Below are 21,237 nucleotides of genomic sequence, written 5' to 3' on the forward strand. Positions count from 1 at the left end.
CTTTTATTTTAATGATATACTGCCTACTACATTTTCTGACTCCTGGCTCCTCTGCAGCCTCTGCTCAGAAGATACCAGGTCAGATTGGGCCTTTTCTAACACCATCTGTTGCCTATTTGCCAGATCTTGGCCTTCAGCACATTTGTCCTGCATGGCTCCCATATATAGATACAAATATGCCGCTATCCTGGCAATCTTATTATGTTCATCTTTCGCTTTAGGGGCCATATATAGTTCACTCAGGGCCACATATAGGGGACCCTGATCTCCCATATTTCTGACCCTGTTTCATTGACCTGTTGCGCGATTGCCTGCAACCAGACCGTTTGCTCCTGATGAGTCCACTCACCTCTCACAAATAGCTTATGTAAGAAGTGCTCTCTGGCTATTTTCTACCAAGGTCGTCATTCTGGAATTTGAGTTCCTTCCTGACTTACAGAAGTTTGTATTTTATTTTGCAAAACAGACCGTTTCCTTAGAACGTTCCTTTGAGGGATGCTTTCACAGTGTAAAACAGCGTGGTGATCTAACCGGATATGTGTATCTGGTCAGTTGGCACACTGTATTAATCTGCACAAGTGGTAAATCTAACCCAGAATATCCCGACTCCGAGCCCTCACTTATGTAAGCGATATTCAATCAACACTACAGCTAAATCAATGCCTAGTCTGGGATGCTGAGGAAAACCCTTATTGATGTATTTTTATATCCAGTTCAGTACTCTGGATGACAACCCTTGTATAACACCCCCCTCTTAGAATCCCCCTGAACCCACTGAACCAAGAAGTAGGTTTGTTTTGCAAATTAAAAGGTTTATTTGAAAATGTAAACAATATATATATATATCACACTTCTATAAATAAATTGATAATGGATATTACACTTGTGAATATGAGCAGTAGTCAGCAAGAGGTAACTTATGAATAGGAACAGAAGAATAAGGTGGGGAAGAATGCTTTATATGGTTCAAGGAAATGCAATGATGAATGAAATACAGTACAGAAATAACTTGTTATGATTTTAGCAAAAGGTAATATGATCACTTTTTCTTTTGACAATTCACTCCCCCCCTATGCAATACAAGAAATGGAAGGAGAGCACACAGTCTTCAAGAATCCCAACAAATCACACTTTATAATGCAATACACAGTTCCAGTTCTCCCAGCAAGCTTAGGGAAAACAGGGATGAGTTTTAAACATAGGCGAATTACTTTAATGTGGTCTGCAAGGAAGTGAAAAGGTGCTAAAATTGCTTTTAATTCCCTCTAGAGGTTCAGGGTGAGTGAGAGATGCTTGTTGGTATTAGTTCAGGCTCACTTTAGCAATGCTCTATGAGTTATTACCAGGTTGCAAACGGATTTTAACAAAGGAAAGAATGGAGCTGCTATTTTGACAAGTGGAGAAATTGAGCCAAAATCGCAAATCGCGGTAAATTTCACGAGTGCGTAAATCGTGATTGCGGAAAAAGTATAAGGAGTCGGTTCTAGGTTCGTTGGAAAGCCTAGAATCACAGCGTTCCTAGCCCAAACGGTTCCAGAGATACAGACGATTTAATAAAGGTAGATTTTCGAATTTAAAGTAAAACTCAAAATGACAGGTGACAGCTTGCAGCTGCAGAATTGACAGGTGACAGTTATGCAGCTTTAAACATGACAGATGACACGATTTCTAGGAGGCTGTTCTAATTAGGTTAAAATAGTTTGGATTGGTTCTACACAGTTCTGCTTGGTACTCACAATATCAATTTGAAATAGGCCTCGCCACGGTCTGGTCAGGTTGGACGGGACTTCCGGCGGGTGGTTCTGAAGTCCCGGCTATCTGGGTCAGCTCTGCTCTCTGGGTCTGTCAAGCACCGGATCTGCTCACAACGGTCTGGTTTGTGGTTCTCTCGGGTTCCGGATACAGCACTGCTTTCTGGATACTGCTACAGGTTCTTGCAAAAATTCTTGCCAAAAATTCAAACAGCTTGCCCGTCTGTTGAATAGTTTGGTTGGTTTTGAGGCCTGCTGAAGAGGATTCAGCTGGTGGATTCAGGCCTCTCTGCTACAAATTCTGGAGTTAATTTCTGCTACAGGTTCTGGAGATTGATGGATTTGAAGTCTGGATCTCTGGATGTGAAGTCGACGGTCAGCATGCGCCGCAGAAAATGGAATTGAATGTCTCTACCTGTCCCAGCAGTCTCTTTTTATGTGTTTTGAAAATGGGTGTGTGCCTGGGCCTAACTAAGCCTGCCCCTCTGTACTTCTCATTGGCCCAATTCTCCCCTCTCCCATGATTGGGGGAAAGAAATGGATTGTCATCATGATGAGGTCTGTTTATGGGTCAGAGGATCCTCCCCTGGTCAATTTGCACACAAATCTATTTCTGACCCAAATACATATTTATCTATGTACCATTTTTCTAATATTATAGGTCCAGTTAACATATTTTCTGTAGCACCAAACCATCCGATCCCTGTCTTTGTACGATGTCGTGTCCACTGATGACAGAATTCTTCCCTTTTCATCCAGATAACGACCTCTAAACCTTTCCAGATTTTACACAAATGTGCACCAGGGATATGGGTTACAGATGATAAAGTGTCAGATTTTTAACATGCATACATTTGGAGTAACAACCTTTTTTCGCTACTATCCCCAGGAACATACCACAGGGTCCTAACACCTCTTAAAATGTGCACAGAAAAATCACAAGAATAATGATATTATTCATATAATTTTGACCAGTCCGCACTATGAGTTATCTATCTTTTTAAAATTATGCCCTGGTCAAAAAGGGGTGTGGCTTCTCACATTACATGGTGGAATAACTGGTTTATCCACTTCCCCCAAGCCAGCTTGTTCACAGAGGCACAGCTGCCCCCCCAGTTTCTCCCAAGAGGAAGCTATTTTACGACGCCCCCAATATAACATTTGCCTGAGTCAAGGAAGTTGCATTGTTCTGTCCCTTCCAGTTCCCAGGTGCTCCACCCCTAATCTAATCAGAGAGGTGTCAACTCCTTTTGGTGGGGAAGCAGGATGCAGCTAGGCCTGGGAAGAGTGGCTGAGCAGGTTTCTCCTGTCGGGGGTAGTTGTCAGGCAGAATCCAGTTTCATTAAGCCAGGTTACAGCTAAATGTCACTTTTTGTTCCCAGTTTAAATCAAACTTACAATTTTTACATATACATTAAACAATTACTTCTGTCAAGTCATTTCAGAATATAGTTTTACATTGTATCCACCTCTTAGCAAGTCTTTCCTTGGCTTGGTTTTGTTTCATTTGTTCAGTTTTACACAAAAGTCTGGTGGTTTTAAAACGCCGGCTTTCTGATAGTGGTGAGTACCGGTATTGCAACCATTTTTGGGATTAAGAAAATTAATTCCCCACAGTTCTGAGTTGATTTTTGGCAATCAGCATTGCCATTCCCAATGGTTTCAGGCTACTGTGTGTGTAGCCCAATGGTGGTTTTAGGCAGTGCCCTCCTGTGCTCATAACATAGGCAAAAATGGGTGGCAGCCTATTCTTCATGTTTTCCCTGTGCACTCTCTGGGGAGTTCTGGCCATCATGAGGTTTTCCATGCCAGTACTGCAGTTTTATGGTAGGGCTTGGATGCATGGGTAAAAACATCCCACAAGCTAGGTCCGCAGAAATGTTCCTTTGCGGTCCATATTGTTATGACTGCCTTCAAACATACTGCTGTTCTTACGTGCTCATCTTTGTTTCATGTCATTAGTTGACATTCTCCACTTGGATTGCAATAGATCAATTTTCCAACATATTTCCTATGTTTCTTCGGATACCGGAACTTTGTTCCTCTGGTGCATAAATGCTGGCCTTTACAACGTCTCTTATTTCTTCATCAGACAGGTCCTTGGGCTTCCATCCTGACTCGACATCAATCAATTTTTTGCAGTTTTCTGTCACTGAGAGATTATTTGCTTGATAACACAGAATCCAAGCAATATCATCACCAACAGGGCTCCTAGGAACTTGAATGTATCTACCATCCATTGTGGAACCCATGAAAACAGTGATCTAAACCAACTGTCATCATTGACTTCATCAACTTCATCTATCATCTGATTCTGTAGTTTTGCAAGCATACCTATGGCTTCTGTTAAGGGTCCATTTTTGTCATTGTGTGACGGTATAAATGTGCAACATGATTCTCCGATTTTTGCACAAACACCTCCATCCATAGTTGTGATCATGTTTAGGACATATCTGTTCTGGAGCGTCATTAGTCTAATCGCTCTTAACTCTTCCTTAATTGCATTGAATCCTTTTATGGTTGTGTTGATGGTCTGCAGTAACTCCCATCTGGTTATCTGCAACCATTTAGTATTTGCTCCAACCTGAACTCTTGGCATCAAGATCAAGGTGAATACTGAAGAAGTCTGACTGAACAGCCTTTTTTTCGTAAAGCTTGTATGGATTTTGCAGCAAAATAATTTTACCTCTTTGTTCTCTTCATAAGCTCCATAGATCTCTTCTTTCTTAGGTGAGCATCTGCTTTCAGGAAACTGTCAATATTCATATCACTTGTTGGAATCACCAATGCTCCAACATGGACATTCACCAATGTACATATACCTCCCCAATTCTTCGTCAATCTGACGTATGCTTTGGATCCACACACCCAATAGTGATCCATGATCACTGCAGTACCATGTACCATTCCTGGAACATCAAGGACTCGACCACAATTCTGATTCTCTCCCATTTTTCTTGTGCCATTATTTCTGAAACTGAATTTTGGGCTTTCCAGTGGTATTATCTGCAAGGGTCCTCCTCTGTCCTCGACCCGTGTTAATAGTTTAGCAAGCTTTGGCCATAATGGCTTGCATCCATTTGCAATATGTCAATAGTAGCTTGGTAACAACCAATCACTACCCATGCTCTGCCGATCACTACTCCCTTTTCCCATCCGTCTGGTGAAAGCACTGTTCCCCAGATTTGCATTTGACCTCTGTTCTTCCATCTGCGAGCTTCTTCTGAAGTTTTCCCTGCAGTCTCCAATTTCGTGTTCACTTCTCTTCTGATCTCTGCTCCTTTTACTCGAGGTTTTTCATATCTGATCACAACATTCTTCGTTTTGGCATTGTTTCTTGTCTTTATGTCTTGTACATAATCATCTTCACCTGGATCTGTTTTTTCAGTTGCCCATTTGAGTGAAGCATCACTTCCCATGAACTGACCTCTAGTCTTGCACATTGCTATATGTGACAGACAGTGTGCTGTCTGCACATCTATTTCAACAGCTACAAAGGTTTTTGACTTTCCCATGCTGTAGAGTAGGAATGTACAAACAAAGCATTCTTCCTCTGAAGTTCGTCTTCCAACCTCCTTCATATGTTGGTACCATATGTTGTTTCCCAAGTGTGCTGTGCTGTCCAGGTATTCGTTCAACTCGTTATTGTCTTCTTGTGTGCTTCTTATAATTCTTAAGGTCTTTCTGTAGTTTGCTAAAACCACATCTTTGAACACATCCGTATAGCTTCTTCTTGCTGGAGGATTCTCAGGTATCTCCATCAATGATCCTGGCATTTTTATCTGTATCATTTGAGTAGGAGGAATTCCGGTAAGTCTTTCCTTGTCCTCCTGTGTCTTTTTGGCTCTGTTTATGAACGTCCATATTGATTCTGCCATTATCCCTTCACTTGATTGTATTGCAGGACTTAAACTTGACCCTTTCATCACTGGATCTGGCGTGCTTGTCAGTGCTGTCTCTGTTTGTTCATTCATAGAGTCTTTTTTCTCCTTAACAGTTCCCTTTCCATGTGTCTTATAACACCCTTTGGAAAAATGCTTCTTGTTGAGCTCTGTCCAAAGTCTTCCCATTTTCTGGAATGTGATTCTGCAATCATTGACACTAAACCAGATGTGCATGTACTCATTATTTGTGTATGTGTACCTTTCATCAACCCCTTCTCGGGTTTACTTTGCCAACCCTGTCTCTGGCGTTTCAGTTAATTTGTTACCATAAGTGTTGCGTGTGTGTCATTGTTTATCACATCCATCTCAAGCTCAGTCACTCTATCATTCTGTCTAGGATCTGGAATGACTATGTAAGGTTTGGGTACCTTTGTAGGTTCATGCATACATCATTAGGTGGGTGCATGGGAATCTGAATGCTTTGTGCACCAATGAAAAATGTTGTTAATGACAGTAATATGATAATGAATACCATGCATGTGTAAATAATACATTTGCAGGTTTATTTACAGCATTTGTTCCGGGGCCAATATGAATTTCTTTCCCCATCAGGGAGGACAACGTTGCTGTTCTGGTTTCCCATCTCGATCATCTAAGGAAGCAAAAATAATTCTTTAATGCATGCTAAACATTGCCACTTTATCTGGACTCTACTGCCTCTGCTTTCAGGTCACAAATGCTGGACTGATTTTCCTCTTTGTCCGAATAATAGACTGTATCTGGAAACAGTTCTTTTTCCATTAACAAAAGTTCCAAATGAGGCAATACGTTCAGAAAATCTTAATTTGCATGTTCCATGTAAAACAATTCCCAGTCTATGCCTCTAATCCTTTTCACTCGAGACAATATGTTGGTTCTTTGTCAGCATAAACAAAAGTGAAGTCCTTGGCAACACCTTCACAATCTGTCCCTCGAAGGAAAGTTTACACTTTTCTCCCGTGAGTCTGAACTGCATTACGATGCCATGAAGGAGCATACTCAGATGTGTAGTGTTCACTAGGTCTCTGATGAAAGTGAGGACGTCGACATTGGCATGTCTCCCCACAAGTTCTGGAAAGTTTGCAATTAAGCAATAAAATACATTACTGCCTAGTCTACTATTCTCCTGTGACAGGCACATTTGTCTTGTCCTCACTGTACTCCGTGAGCAAAAGAAACTGTTCTGCAATCACTGTGAGCAGCCTCCTTATTGTCTTTTCATTTTCAGGATCTTGAAGAAACTCTGTTATGTTTGTGAGCCTTCCCACCAACGACGGGTATAATCTCAATACTAACTCGAAATAGATCAAAATGTCTTTGGTGAGGTCACTATTGCGTGACACCATAAGTAAGTCCAAATAGGGATTCTGTGTCAAAGGACTCAGGATACTGTATTCTTTTCCAACTTATGTATCCTCGATCAAAATTTGGCATATCTTTTCTTATCAAGGATTCAGTGTGCCTCAGTCCAACATTCAAAGTCAACAAGCTGTTTTGTGGCTTGTATGTGCAATTCTTCTTCTTCACCCTGCAACTAGGATGCACAGAGTGTCCATGTTTTTTTGTCCTTCTTCCCTTATTTTGCTCAAAGGATGTGTCCAGAATTAAGCCACAACTTTGCACAAAAGTTCTTTGCCTTTTGCTTGGCTGGTCATGCGTCCTTCTTCATCGTCATGGACCTCGTCTGCACATGCTGTGGTTCTTCCCCGTTGTCTGCAGTCTCTTCGTGGTGGGGTGCAGTCAGAGGGTTTTTTCTGATGTATGGCTTGATGTCACCCAAGAAGATTCAAGCTCTTCTTCCCTGTAACTTCACTGCAGAGGGTGTGACGCCCTCCACTCTAAAGGGCCAGTTGAACCTTAGATCGTCCCACATTTTTCTTGTGTGATTTCTCACCAGGACCATGTCCCCAGGGAATATTGGAAGAACACGTAATTCTGAAACTTTGTTTGTTGCAGCATCTCCTTCTGTGTTCTGTACTGCCCTACACCCTTCTTGCCGTCGCTGCAGCTGTCCTGAAATTACAGTAAGACACAATGGGCCTCATTACATGGTATGCGGTAACCATGGCGCTATTAGCGCCATGGTTGCAGCCGTGATTTTACTGTGTCCACCTTGGTGGATGGCGGGATTACCAGCCTACTCCAAGGTGAGCGGGCCGGTAATTCCCCATTCACCAAGGCACTTCCCCATTCCCATTTTTGCCCCCATAGGCCTCAATGGGAATGGGGAAGGAGGTAATTAAGTTACTGCAAATTGCGGTACCGTAATTAGCACCAAGGTCCCTTTGCGGACCCGTTCCTTAATGGCTGGTAAAAGCAGCCATTGAGTTTGGGTCCGGCAAAGGGACCTCGTAGTAAGGCGTTAAGGGTTTACCGGTACCTGTGCCCTTACAGGTACCAGTAAACCCTTACCGCATACCGTGTAATGAGGCCCAATGTCATGCAATTCAAGTAGTTTTGCATTTCCAATCCTAACACTTCGCCTGTTGGCTGAGCATCACATCTAGCTCTATTTTCAGGTGTTAATGGCATGCGCATCCTTCTGCCCGTCAAGATTTCGTGCAGCGTGAGATGATGGTCAGAACCAGGCTAGTTCTGAGTGTATACAGTGCCAGTGGAAGACAGTGCAGCCATTACTTCTTCAGAGTAAGCTTCAACTTGGCTATCCTTTCCTTCAACAAGCCATTGAGCTTCTCGCATATCCCATTCCCTTGAGGATGATATGCCAAAGAAACCATACCAAGCGACAAGCTAATCTGTTCAAATATTGCATTAACAAAATGAGGACCATTGTCTGACCTCATCACTTCACACACTCCCCATCTGGGAAACGCCTCCCTCACAAGGAATTTGGCTGCACAGGTAGAGTCTTGGTGTGTACATGGACCTCCTTCTATCCATCTAGAGAATGGACACACCACAACAATTAGATACCTGTATTTGTTACATACTTGAATCATATCGACATAATCGATAGGCAACTGTTGAAAAGGCTCATTAGGCCTTGGGATAACTCCTCTAATCACACGTAGTGTATGCCCAGCCGTGAACTGCTGACAGATGATACAGTTTACCATAAAAAATGCAATGTGCTCTGCCAAGTTCGGTCTGAACCAGTCTTCGCCAATTGTTGCTGCTAGATTCTCCTTTGCCATGTGCCTTGGATAGTTTAACTGTTCCAGTGCTATTTTAAATAAGGCTATAGGCATCAATGCTTTACCAGTGCTGTCTCGTCGCCACAAGCTCTTGGAGGGGTTTAAAAAACACCCTTGTCGCTTCCATAGGTTCTTCTCTTCCTTTGGTGCTTCTCCATGCAGTTCCATTAACTGAGTTTTTGTCATATTTCTATGGCCTTCCAGCTCACTTCGTGCAACAATCATTCTCTCATGAACATCAACTATTTCCACATTCATTATTGTTTCGTCTTTGGCTGCCACACGCTTGGATTTAGTGTCTGCTGCTTGATTTCCTCGTGAAATAAAATCTGTCCCTTTTGTGTGGGCGACACATTTTACGACCGCTATGCCCACTGGGAGTGGTAGTGCCTTAAAGAGCCTGTCCAATAAATCTGGGTGTTGCACTGGCGTGCCATCCGCTTGGAGGTAGCCCCTCATTTTCCAGCACGCTAGGTCTGCGTGCACTGTCAACGTCACATTCACAGAGTCACTGTACACTGTCACTTCCTTGTCTGCGTGACCCTCGAGTGCGAGTATCAATGCCAAGAATACTGCAGCTTGTGCTGAATAATGTGAGGGTAATTGTGACCCTAATGAGTACTCTTAATTCCCCATTTGCCATGTGCTTCACTACAGCGGCCCCTGTATATCTCTGTCCATCATTTTGATTGATCCTCGAAGAACCATCAACGAAGACAATTTCTGCTTCAGCCAATGCATTTTCTTTCACTCTGGGGATCTCATCATAAAATTCTTCATAGTTCGTGCAATCATGTATTGGCTCTCCTTCAGTGACTGGCTCTGCTATAAACATAGATGGGTTCACTCTTTTGCATCAAACTATTTTATCGTTGGATTTGATATGACCACTTCATAAGCAGAATGTCATGATTCGCTTCCTTCGCTCCCATTCCCACCACTTCGGGGCATGATTTGGGGTTTATTCCCTACTGGACTTTCCTTCCGAACCTTATGCTACAGTGTTGTGATGAATTGGGAGCACTAAATCCTTATTTTCCAAGTTACTTCCCTTTCCGGATCCATTCCAGGATTTGGCAGCCAGTGTGCTGCTTTAATCATATGACTATGCTTCCCAGAATGCCTGGCCCACAGCTTCATCTCCACCCTTGCAGGATAAGGCTGGGTGGAGGATAGTCAACACCTGTGGCTGCAGGTGCAGCAAGCAGCACACCTGCGGCATGTGCTTGTTAAGCAGGTTTAAAAGCCTCAGTTTGCTTCAGTCCAGCGCTGGTCATTGATGCAGTGTTCCTGTTTGTGACTGGTCCCTTGTTCCTGGTTCTTAGCCTTGTGCCTAGTTCCAAGTTTCTATTCCTTGTTCCTTATCCTTGGATTTCGAATGTATGTGCTTAATTGATTTCTGCTTCCCAGATTCCCTTTCTGCCTTCCTCTGTTAGCAGGCAGCTTTTCTCAGTGCTTTCCCTTTTGGTGCAGCCCAGTTTGCCTGTGTTCTATATTTCTTTGACTTTGTCCTTTGCTGTTGTAAACCTTGATACTTTAGTCTTTCCTCCTTGGATGGGTGGGGGAGGTTTTCCCTTGTAATTTCGTTTTCCCTGCTCCTGTTCCTTTACTTTCTCTTGGAATCCATTCCATGTTTTCCTTTGCACCTTTGCATATATTTCCCATTGATTATTAGGGGTGGTGTGCGGTTGTAGCTAGCTCCTGTGTGAATGCCTATGTTTTCCTCACTATTCTGTAATCACTATTCCTACTTGCCCCTTGTCTTGAGTCTTATGTATTTAGTTATCCTTCCATTGCTGTTACAGTCTTTCTGGGTCCCTGTTTGATCACCATGGTTCGTGGGCTTGCTGTCATTCAAGTGGTATTTCTCGTCCTCGTGAGTACTGTTTTTAAGTTTCCTTATTTAATCCCATCAAGAGTGTTAGATCACAAATCCTGTCGTTGCTTGCCCTCTATGTGGGCTGAGTGTTGCCAGTACCTGTAATAGCAATTGTGGGTAAGGAGCTTGCCGACTTTCCTTGCAGTCATAAGGAGCATATAAGTGCTTACCCCACATCCCTTTTCATATATTTTTATTGTTGTCACACTCTGTTTGCACTCCTGGGTTTTAGTATACACGAGTCTTGGTTCCTGTGTGCATGTTGTTTGACTCAAAGCTATTCACTGTGTGATTTTGTGCACATTTCCCTTGCCATATTCACTGACTTTTTCCTTACCTGACACAGAAGCTCTCTGCGATGTCAATGTGCCTTTTGGTTTCTCTAAGATGGCAAATAATGCATGCTTGACAAATAGCGTCCTTGGGCATCCCATCACGATGGTTGTAGCCTTCTCCATGGCGAATGCTGCGGCAGCCAAACTTTGTTTGCACAGGAAGTGACCCCTAATCACTCGGTCTAAATTCCCACTGTAGCATGCAAGGGGCTTGTACCACAACATGGTTTTCTGTGTGCTCACTGCTGTCATAACACTGCCATTCGTGTGTGAAAAAAGGTATAATTCCTCTGCATAATTGGGGATAACTAAGACTGGTGCCGTGCAAATGGCCTTTTTTTAGTTCAACAAACCCTTCTTCCATGGTCTCGGTCCACATGATTTTATCTTTTGTTGCCTGTGCTTTCTTTAAGGCTTGTAACAAGAACCCGGTATAAGAACTGTAGTCAAAGACCCATGCCCTGACATAATACATAATCCCAGAAAACTCTGCATTTGTTTTATCGTTAGTTGCTTGGCTTTTTTTGAAATCAGCTCTTTCAGGGGTAAACTTTTTCCTTCATGTGAGATCAGCTGGCCAAAACACAACACTTCTTGTTGACAATACTGTAACTTCTCTTTGTCAACTTTATATCCTTTCTCAGCCAGTATAGTTAATAGCTGAATAGAATTGGGTCTGCACTTTTCCTCTGTTGTGCTGAAAATTAGAATGTCATCCACGTATTGCAAGACAACACTCTCTAATGCAATATTGCTTAAGTCCATCTGCAGGACCCTTTTGAAAATCTTAGGAGACTAACAATAACCTTGAGGCAGTCTTGTACTTTTCAGATGAACTTGTCTGAACGTAAACAATGTCAAATCTTGTCAGCCTTTGTGCAATGGGATTGAAAAAATGCATTTTTCAAGTCAATCACTCTAGAAATACCTTGCTTCAACTGGTATATTACATAGGATTGTGGATGGGTTCGGGCCTAGAGGGAACTCGGCCTAGACTATCTGATTTATCGGGCGAAGATCTTGCACTAGCCTCCAAGACCCCCCCTTTGAAATTTTAATCAGATAAACCGAAGTATTGCATGATGACTCCGATGTCACTAAGATGCCCTGCTCCGTCATGGCAGAAATTGTCTTAAACATCCCTTCATCTGCCTCCCTAGACATGGAATACTGTCCTGCTTTTGGTAAAATTGCTTCTTGTTTCAATTTAATCTTTACTTCTCCAACATCTTTCAGTAAGCCTACTTCATAAGGGCCTGTAGTCCATACTGAGACAGGCACCTTTGCTATGTCGTCATCAAAATATTCAGAACGTTTTTGTGCCAGCATCCTTTTCTGAGGCACCTCTCTTTCGATCATTTTCACCCAATAATTGATATTAACCTCAACTGTCATTTCATCTTCACCTATTTGCTCTTCAAATAGATCGTCATCAGTGACATCAGTCAATCTGTAACCTTCCCCAATGGCGATTACTGCACACCATTGTCTGCCTTCATCATCGCAACCATCAAGCAATGCCATCTCTCCTCGCACTATGTCTGCTTGTATTGTTAGGGGAAACACTCGTCCCTTTTCCTTATGCATAGGTATTCCTGGTCTGAACAGAAACTCATCTGGGGTTCTCATTGTTTTGTCTGTAAGGCCTGGTGACCAAGGCATTAATATACGCACTCCATATGCACATATTTTGGGTTGTAATGGAATAGATGTCACAGCCATTTGTCCTGCGTATGCTCTAATCATTTTGCACACGTTCAGGAGTTGAACATACTATGTTATGCCCTTTTCCGGGAACGAGATTGTGATGTTTAACTTTGTCATTAGGTATCATCCCATTATATTCACTGGGGTCTGCCTCGAATATAGCAGTGGCACTTTCATGTCTCATTCTCCTATGGAAACTGGAAGTTCTTTTGTAAAAGGAACACAACGTGTTGCTCCTGTGAAGCCCTGAGTATTTATGGCATCGCTGGTCAAAGAAAACTTGCCTTCACGTATACACGAGCGTGTCGCACCCGTGTCAACTAAGAAAGAATATTCCTTTTCCCCTATAAAGCCATCTACCCTTGGTTCCTCGTGAGGATTTGGTGTCCCTGATAGGATAGAACACATTAGGTCTCCCAGTGCCCAGTGAGCTGTCCTAATCCATATATAAGCTTGTCCCATTCTGAGTCAACGGATTTCCCTGTCACTTGTGGCATCTCCTATTCCAGAATTCAGTACCTGTCCTGTGCCTGTTGTTTGTAACAGTAGGATTGGCGACTGTTGAGACTGTCCCTGTGGAAAATGTGTCACCTTCTGCTGTGGTTGCAAGCTTTGCTGTACTCTTGGCGCTTGCTGCTGCACTGTGTAATTCTGTACAAATCCATTTCTACCCTGCTGCGAGAACGCACATGGATTCACCTTCCCTCCTCTTGTGAATTGGTCATTTTGCACCATTCCTTGACTTCTGCACTTGTGTGCTAGATGACCTGTCATCCCACACGTCCAACATGTTGGCGGTGGTCTGATTGTTTGCCCATTTTGCATATACTGGTTTCCGCCTTGCATATTTTGAAAACCTCCCTGATCATTTTGAAAACCTCCCTGATTACTCTGCCATCCTCTTCCTCGAAAGCCTCTTCCTCTTGGGTAAATCCTGTTATTGCTTTCATCAAACTGCCTTTGGCTATTGGCCTGCTGCATGTTTGATCCATCTGTATTAGTTATCATTGCCCCCTCAATAGCATAGTTTGATTATTTCTTCTGCACTAATTTAGCCTCTTCACCTTTTCGTGCAGCATCCTTTTTGCGATTCTTCTCTTGCAGCAATCTGCAGTAGTGCGCGATGGTCAACTGCATTTCAGACCATGGCTTAGCCTCAATCCCTACCAATTTCTTGTGCTGCTTGTGTACCTGTTCTGGCAGCCCTTGGCATAATATATGGTAAAACACAGGTATAGATTTCCCCCAAGATTCACGAGTTTCCAATACCCAGGCGTCTTGGAAATTCTGAATGTAAAGCAATGGATCATCTGACTCTTTCATCTTGCGTGTCATTATAGCTCCCATATCCGAAGTGTCTGGGTATAGCACTCAAAGTGCTTTTCATACAGCGGTTCTGCAATTGTTAAACGGCGCTCCATCATGCACAGTATTCACTGTGGTCACCCTAGGGTAACCTGCACGTGTCCAGACATTGTCAGCTCTATCACCAAGTATGGCAATTAAAAGACCCTTAATATCCCCTATAGCTAACGTGTTCCCTCCCATAATTTTTTCTAACTCATGTATCCATTTTCCGGCTCCCGATGTCAACATTGGGAGTGTATTTTTCAGGTTTTCTCTATCCATGTGTGGCCAAGGTATATATTGTGGCCTTGTTCCTCCTTTTTTCTAGTAAAGGGAACTGTGACACATGACACTCCTTTTCCTTTCTCATCATTTTTTTGTCTACCGCAGGTGTAATATTCCTGCATCAATGTCTACCTGGCAATGTTTGTAATCTGCTCACATAGGGTGGTGGAGACACCCCCTCTGACCATTTGAAACTCCTTCATGCCGATCTGATTGTATGGCTAACTCCAATGCAGACCCACTAGAATCCAACCATCATATTCCCTTACCCCTAAAGAAGCGTCTTTCGCGTCTACTCTCGTCTTCGATTTCTTAACATTCTTTTCTTTCTGTGTCCGATATTGTCTGTGCCCAACTCATGCAGCTTCTCTCATCCTCCTCATTTCTATTTAGAGTCAGCCTACCTAATGACCGCTCTCTATTTCTGCTACTTCGGGAGGCGTCCTCAGTATGCTACAACTGAGTGCTCTCAAGACGCTCATACTCTCCTTCCCTTTGGTGTACCTTTTCTAGCCCCACCTCACCATATATTCTATCGATCGTTTCTCCAATGCTCTGGTGTCAAAGTCATCTTGTATATGTGCTCTATACGTGCCTGGTACTGAATCATACTCAGGAAATAATTCTTCTATATCATCCCAATCTACTACTGGATCGGGTTTTTTAACCTTTCTTTCCAGTTATTCGAGATCCTGTGCTCTCTGTCTTCGTTTGCGTTCTAGGTCGTCATCAAACTCTCTGCACTTCATCGCTTCCTCTCTGACACTGTCTTCTTCTTGCTTCCTCGCATCTCTTCGTGCATTTGCCCTTTGCATTTCCTCATCTCTTCGTCTTTTTATTCTCTTTTCCCGTATCGTTTGTTCTTCTTCTCCTATTCTTCTTTGTTCTATTCCATCCTGATCATCAGCTGTTCTCTGCTTATGATCACGTTTTCTTTGTTCTTCCACCCTCTCCTGTTTTCTGACCTGCTCATCATGATATAACTGCTCTTTTTTCTTAGCCCCTTTGTCTCTTACTCATATTTCCTTTTCCTTCTCCTTCCTTTCTAAGTCATCTTGTTCTCCCTTTTGTCTCATATCCTCAATGCCTTTACCATTGAGTTGCAATAAAATCTGACCTCCCATCCATTTGTTCTGTTCGAATGCCATCTCATCAGTCCTATCCTCATCTCCTTTCCATCTCCTTACCTCTCTTCCCATATCTAGAGATGTATTTGCTTGTGCTTGGCCTCCTTTCTCCTTCTCGTGTCGCTCGTTGTCCTTCGGGACTTTGGAAGTAATATCTCTTTCTGTGTCCTTCTCTGGGCTTTTGTCACTACTTTGCGTAGGCGACTCATATGACGGGTTGCTATATCCCATGGCTGCTTTAAATTCTCTCAATGGGTATAATCCTTTGTCTTTACTAGCTTCGCTTTTTGTTTCAGGTGAGGTGGGTGGCGCAGAAGGCTCTTTACCCCCCTCTGTGTTTGTCCAGTCAAAGTTTTGAATACATAGTTTCAGAAAACAATACAGTACAAATAGTGGTCCCCCCCAAAAAAATAAATTTGCATTTGAAAAAAAAATATCGATGCTTTTGAGTCGAAATTGTTGTATTTCGACACTATGACTGTCAAAACTTTGACTATAAATCCCCTCTGTGCATATATTCAGTATCCAATCTAACGGTGGCTACTCCTCCTTTTCCTCTTGGTACATTTTCCAAAGTTCTAAACTAGCTAGGCATTTGTCTTACTTTTTGTCAGTATACGTGGCATGCAAATATGTTGTCATGTGCTGCAGGACCGTTTTAGATAGCGATCCGCCTTGTGTCCATGGCATAAACTTTTTGTTTGCGGTCCCTTTAACCCATTCTGCATTTTACTGCTTAAGCTTGGGTGCATGCTTCGGCAGCTGTTTGCACAAGTGTACCAATGGGATAATGTCTTCCATGCTTAACCTGTTTATACTCTCCTTATATAACACTTTGTTACAAACAAGATCAACAATATGAGCGAGCACCAATCGTTGCAAGTTCCAATCCCGTTTTTTCAACAATAATTTCACTTTTACTTTTGTTAACTACAACCATCAATCCATGCCATGCAACATCATTTTTTTACCTTATGATGTCATAGATCTACCAAAACACATAAAGCAGACAGACTCCAGTTTGCCACACAAATGTCATGTCATCTGCTTCCTTAGATGCATCCTGCATCTAATTTGTATTCCAACATGGAATTTAAGCTCATTTCTTTCAGATCGTCTTTAATCAATCTGGCCTTCTATGCCATCCTATCAATTCAGGACCTTAAATGAAAGCTTTTTCTAGCGCTCTTTAAAACCTAGGTTACTGGGCGTATACTCTTATCGCGGCCACTCCCGGTATCTCTCTATATTGCTCGGCCACCCTTGAGTCAATATTTTCCCCTTAAATATACATTATACTCTTACTCTGATGTTATTTTTTGTGTTGTCTACCTCTGTTACCTTCCCTTCACTTGTTTATAAGGCATGCAATTTTTTCCTCTCCAGGCGCTCGGGATCACTGCCTTTGTTAAAACCTTTCCGTGCTGCTCGTTCAATCAGCTGCTCGTAAAAGAGTGAAGCGGTTCTTGGGGGAAAGCAAAGGTCCCTTCACACCTAACCTGCAGGGTTTTTAATTAAACTAACCACTATCTACGGGGAGCTTCTTGTTCTTTCAGCCGGATGGCAAAGGACTTGTGATATTGCTGAGGACCCGAAGTTACTTATGTCGACGGCCAATGGTTGTCTTATCTAATCTAACCATCTAATCTCTGCTACCAAGTGAACTGAATGGATCCCAGCCAGCCCATTTGACTCGGTGTCGCCAAACAGCCATTTAAGATGAGTAGCAGCACCCTCGAGATAGATGGGAATGCACATTAGTACTCTTGCACCAAATAACTATGACAACTCAATAGTTTTGGCAAAGGGAGTCCGTTTAATGACAAGTACAAAAAATGGGGAGTACAATGAACCTCAGCAACCGCGATCTTCCTTCTCGCTTCAACTCCACTTAATTCTCAGAAAAAAACACAGTATTTGTATCAAAAACTCGTCATCACTGACGCTCAATCTTAAAAACCTTGCATGCAACGTGATTTTTTATAGGAAAGTAACTTTAACATAGGTACTATAACTGTATGTGGTAATGGGGAGAGGGGATTGGGTAATCAAAGTCAGGTTTGATTGATTGATATTTTATTCATATCGCGCTCGTACACAAGTGCTTCAGAGCATGACAAGGCAAGGGAGGGGAACATGGGAGAATATAACAGTGATCTTACTAGGCCCAGTGACATTGAGAACGCGCAGGTGCATGGGAGAGGTGGGAGGGGAAAAGTGCATGGAAGGGGGGAGAAGTAGAAAGTGCGAAGCAGAGGAGAAACAGATAAATAACAATAAATAAATAATAAAGGCAACAGTGGTAATGCTTCCAGCAATTTGCAAGTGCTAGGTTTAATACATGCACCTCCCACTCCTCCACTTACAACTGGGCTGGGAAAGTAAGGTGCAGAGGTAGCAGAAGAGCTGGGATGAGCAGAGGAAGTAGGGTTGAAAGGTAGCAGAAGAGCTGGGATGAGCAGGGGATGTAGGGTGCAGAGGTGTGAGAAGAGCTGGGATGGCTAGGGGAAGTAAGGTGCAGATGAAGCAGAGAGCTGGGATGGGTAGGGAAAGTAAGCTGCAGAGGTAGCAGAACAGATGGGATGGGTAGAGGAAGTAGGGTTGAAAGGTAGCAGAAGACCTGGGATGGGCAGGGGATGTAGGGTGCAGAGGTGTGAGAAGAGCTGGGATGGGCAGGGGATGTAGGGTGCAGAGGTGTGAGAAGAGCTGGGATGGGTAAGGGAAGTAAGGTGTAGAGGTAGCAGAACAGATGGGACGGGCAGGGGAAGTAGGGTGCAGAGGTGTGAGAAGAGCTGGGATGGGTTAGGGAAGCAGGGGAGGGGAGAAATCGAGAGGGGGAACGGCTTGAGGGATGGATTTGTATTTTGAATGGGTGCCCAAAGAAAACGTACGTTTATATAATATTGCATGAAGGATTCCGAAACTCGGAATGCATTGCTACGTATAGGACGGTATACGCATAATATTGAAGAGAACCTTAGAGTTCCACAAAAGTAATGTTAAAACTGCATGGGGGCCAATAATAATGACGGCTTAGAGTATGGCGGGTATATTCTAGAGTCCGCCACCTGCTCACCTATTTCCAAGTCCCACACACAGCCCCCCACCACCCGGATTATGTACAATGGAGAATGAAACGCCCACAGCCTATACAATGGAAAGTGAAAGCTGCCGTGTGTCTCTGCTGTGAATTGCATTATGCTTTCTACTCAGAGAGAAGACTGCAGGTATGACTGGCTGGTCGTTCATTGCGAGTGATGCTCATCCATACTTGAAATAAGATGATGAAAGTGTAGGGAATGCACATTTTGAAAGTTTCCCGCAAAACTAGATTTATCAGGGAGGTCACGTGTCGCAGGCGTGTGTGTTAGTGTTGAAACAGCAGATTCCTATTTGCAGAACATTGCAGGGCAATCTGCCACCACAGCAAAGCATTTTCTCAACATCACATCTGCCGACATGTGGCCTGAGGCTGTCTGAATATTCGCTAGACTATTACGAAAAGCACACGTTTGCTACATAATAATGATTTGTTAAAAATCTTAAATAGCATTTATTTTACAGGATGTCATAGAACATTAGACACCTGGGGCCAGATTACAGAAACTTTGCACCGGTGCAAGTGGAAAGCGTGCACGGTATAGTACAAGGGCAAAGTTTGCCCTATTTTTATAAACCCTGGGGCACATTAAAAAACCATTGCACCTTGACAAGTGCAGTTTGGCATATTAAAAGCCCGGGGGCAAAAATTGCCTAAGTGCAAAAAAGATACATTTTCACTACATGTTTGCACCAGGGCAAAGATTGCCCTAGTGCTAATACGAAATGCCCTGATGCAAACATGCATAACACATGTATCTTTTTAGCACTAGGGCAATTTTAGCCCTCGTGCTTTTAATATGCCAAAATGCACTTGTCAAGGTGCAATGGTTGTTTAATGTTTCACAGTGTTTTTAAAAATAGGGCAAACTTTGCCCTAGTTCTAATACCGTGCAAACTTTGCACTTGCTCCAGTGCAAGGTTTCTGTAATCTGGCCCCCTTGGTCACTATTATCACAAGCAGACTCAAATATGTGTCTGCCTTCAATATCCAATCGTTCATTATACCCACTGCTCCTGTTAGAAAATGCATTGTTTGAACATAATCTACGTAGAGCAATTAAAGACCTATGTGAGTAGTGCAAAGAAATCAAATGACACTTGTTACAAGTAATACGAACACACCCACCATCCCTTTACCATCCCTTTACAATCTCATAGTCAAAGGAAATGTTAAGAGTAGAGTCTGTGTGAGGGTGATGTTTTTCAGGCCTCTCTCTTTAAAGACTTCTTGGCCTCATTGGTTCCTTGAGTTGCAAGGTTTACTAACATATCATTTTTAGGGGCCCATGTCCCGGACTGTTTAAAAGACGTGTCCGAGGCCAACTGGATGCTCCACTGGCTTCTGGTAAAACAGAGAGTGCAACAACTCTGGTGCGCACATGTCTGGTGGGAAATGCCCCATCATGACTTTGCTCTCATATCCAGAAGACTCTCAATAGACAAACTGTGCGTTCAAACAAAGATTCTGGGCTCCCCTACGCTCGCTTCTCTCTGAAAAAATACAGAGGTACTGGCTTTGATGCCTGGACCCCCTTGATCTGGAATGCCCTTGCTGCCTTTCTCAGGTAAATTCCATCTTCAGTACAGTTTAAAAAATGCCTGAAGACTTATCTCTTTGATGAGGGCACAGAGTGTCCTTTCTGATTGCACTCCAGTACCCTTTCTTTCTATTCTTTGTTGTTAGTCTCGCCAGTGCCCTGAGGCCTGCGGGTGTGAGGCGCTATATGAAATTTGCATAGACAGATAGATAGAAGTACCTTGTGAGCAGTGGTGGTTAATGCTGCTAACTGTGACTGAGGACAGAGTGGGCTGATCAACATAAGGGCTGCAAAAGTCAAGAGATCATCCTACCCTTTGCAGTGCCCTTGCCTGAGAGTGAGGTGGCTTAGACAGATGTGAATGGATACTTTTTATGCCAAACAAACACGTGCAGTACTTTATGACCTATAGATCCAGCACTGCTCATAATGTGTGTGCCAAGCCGGTCATAGGAGCCTTAAAGGGAGATGTAACTTCACTGTTGGTGCATGCTCTGGACGGTACCTGTGCATGCTCCGGTAGTGGGTTCGAATCTGGGCTTCTTCTGGTGGAATGAGCAGGGACAGGGTCCAGGGAGCTGTATGACTCTTACTTCCGCTGCATAGGCAATACTTCCTGACAGCACCAATAGGAGAAGCAGAGGACCACATAACAAGAATGATTGGGTCACTGTGGAGCAAAGTATTAAACAGTGGTGAGATATGGAAGAGGGAGCGAGAATGAGAAATAGAGATGGTGCATTCGAAGAGATAGCAGAGGAGAAAGAGAGAGAGAGAAGTGTGTATGTGGAGTCTTGAGGTGTGCATGAATGCATGCAGATTTGTGTGTGTGCCTTTTGTGAACATTCTCTATGTGTGCACATGCACATATGTGAGAGAAAGTGGTTGGGCGCATTGATACATTGTTTATAATAGATGAGTACCAGGCTCTCTGGTACTCGTCACTGCCTTCCAAGCAGTGTGTGTGTGTGTGTTTGTGTGTATTAGCAAAAATGATGCTACTGCTTGGCATTTGATAGAGCTGAGGGTTGACAGATATACATTGGACAACGTGCTGTGGGTAATTAGAAATTGGCGTGGTCCTTTTC

Source organism: Ambystoma mexicanum, chromosome 8 (genome assembly GCF_040938575.1).
Source record: "Ambystoma mexicanum isolate Mex_15411 chromosome 8, UKY_AmexF1_1, whole genome shotgun sequence".
NCBI classification, from domain to species: domain Eukaryota; kingdom Metazoa; phylum Chordata; class Amphibia; order Caudata; family Ambystomatidae; genus Ambystoma; species Ambystoma mexicanum.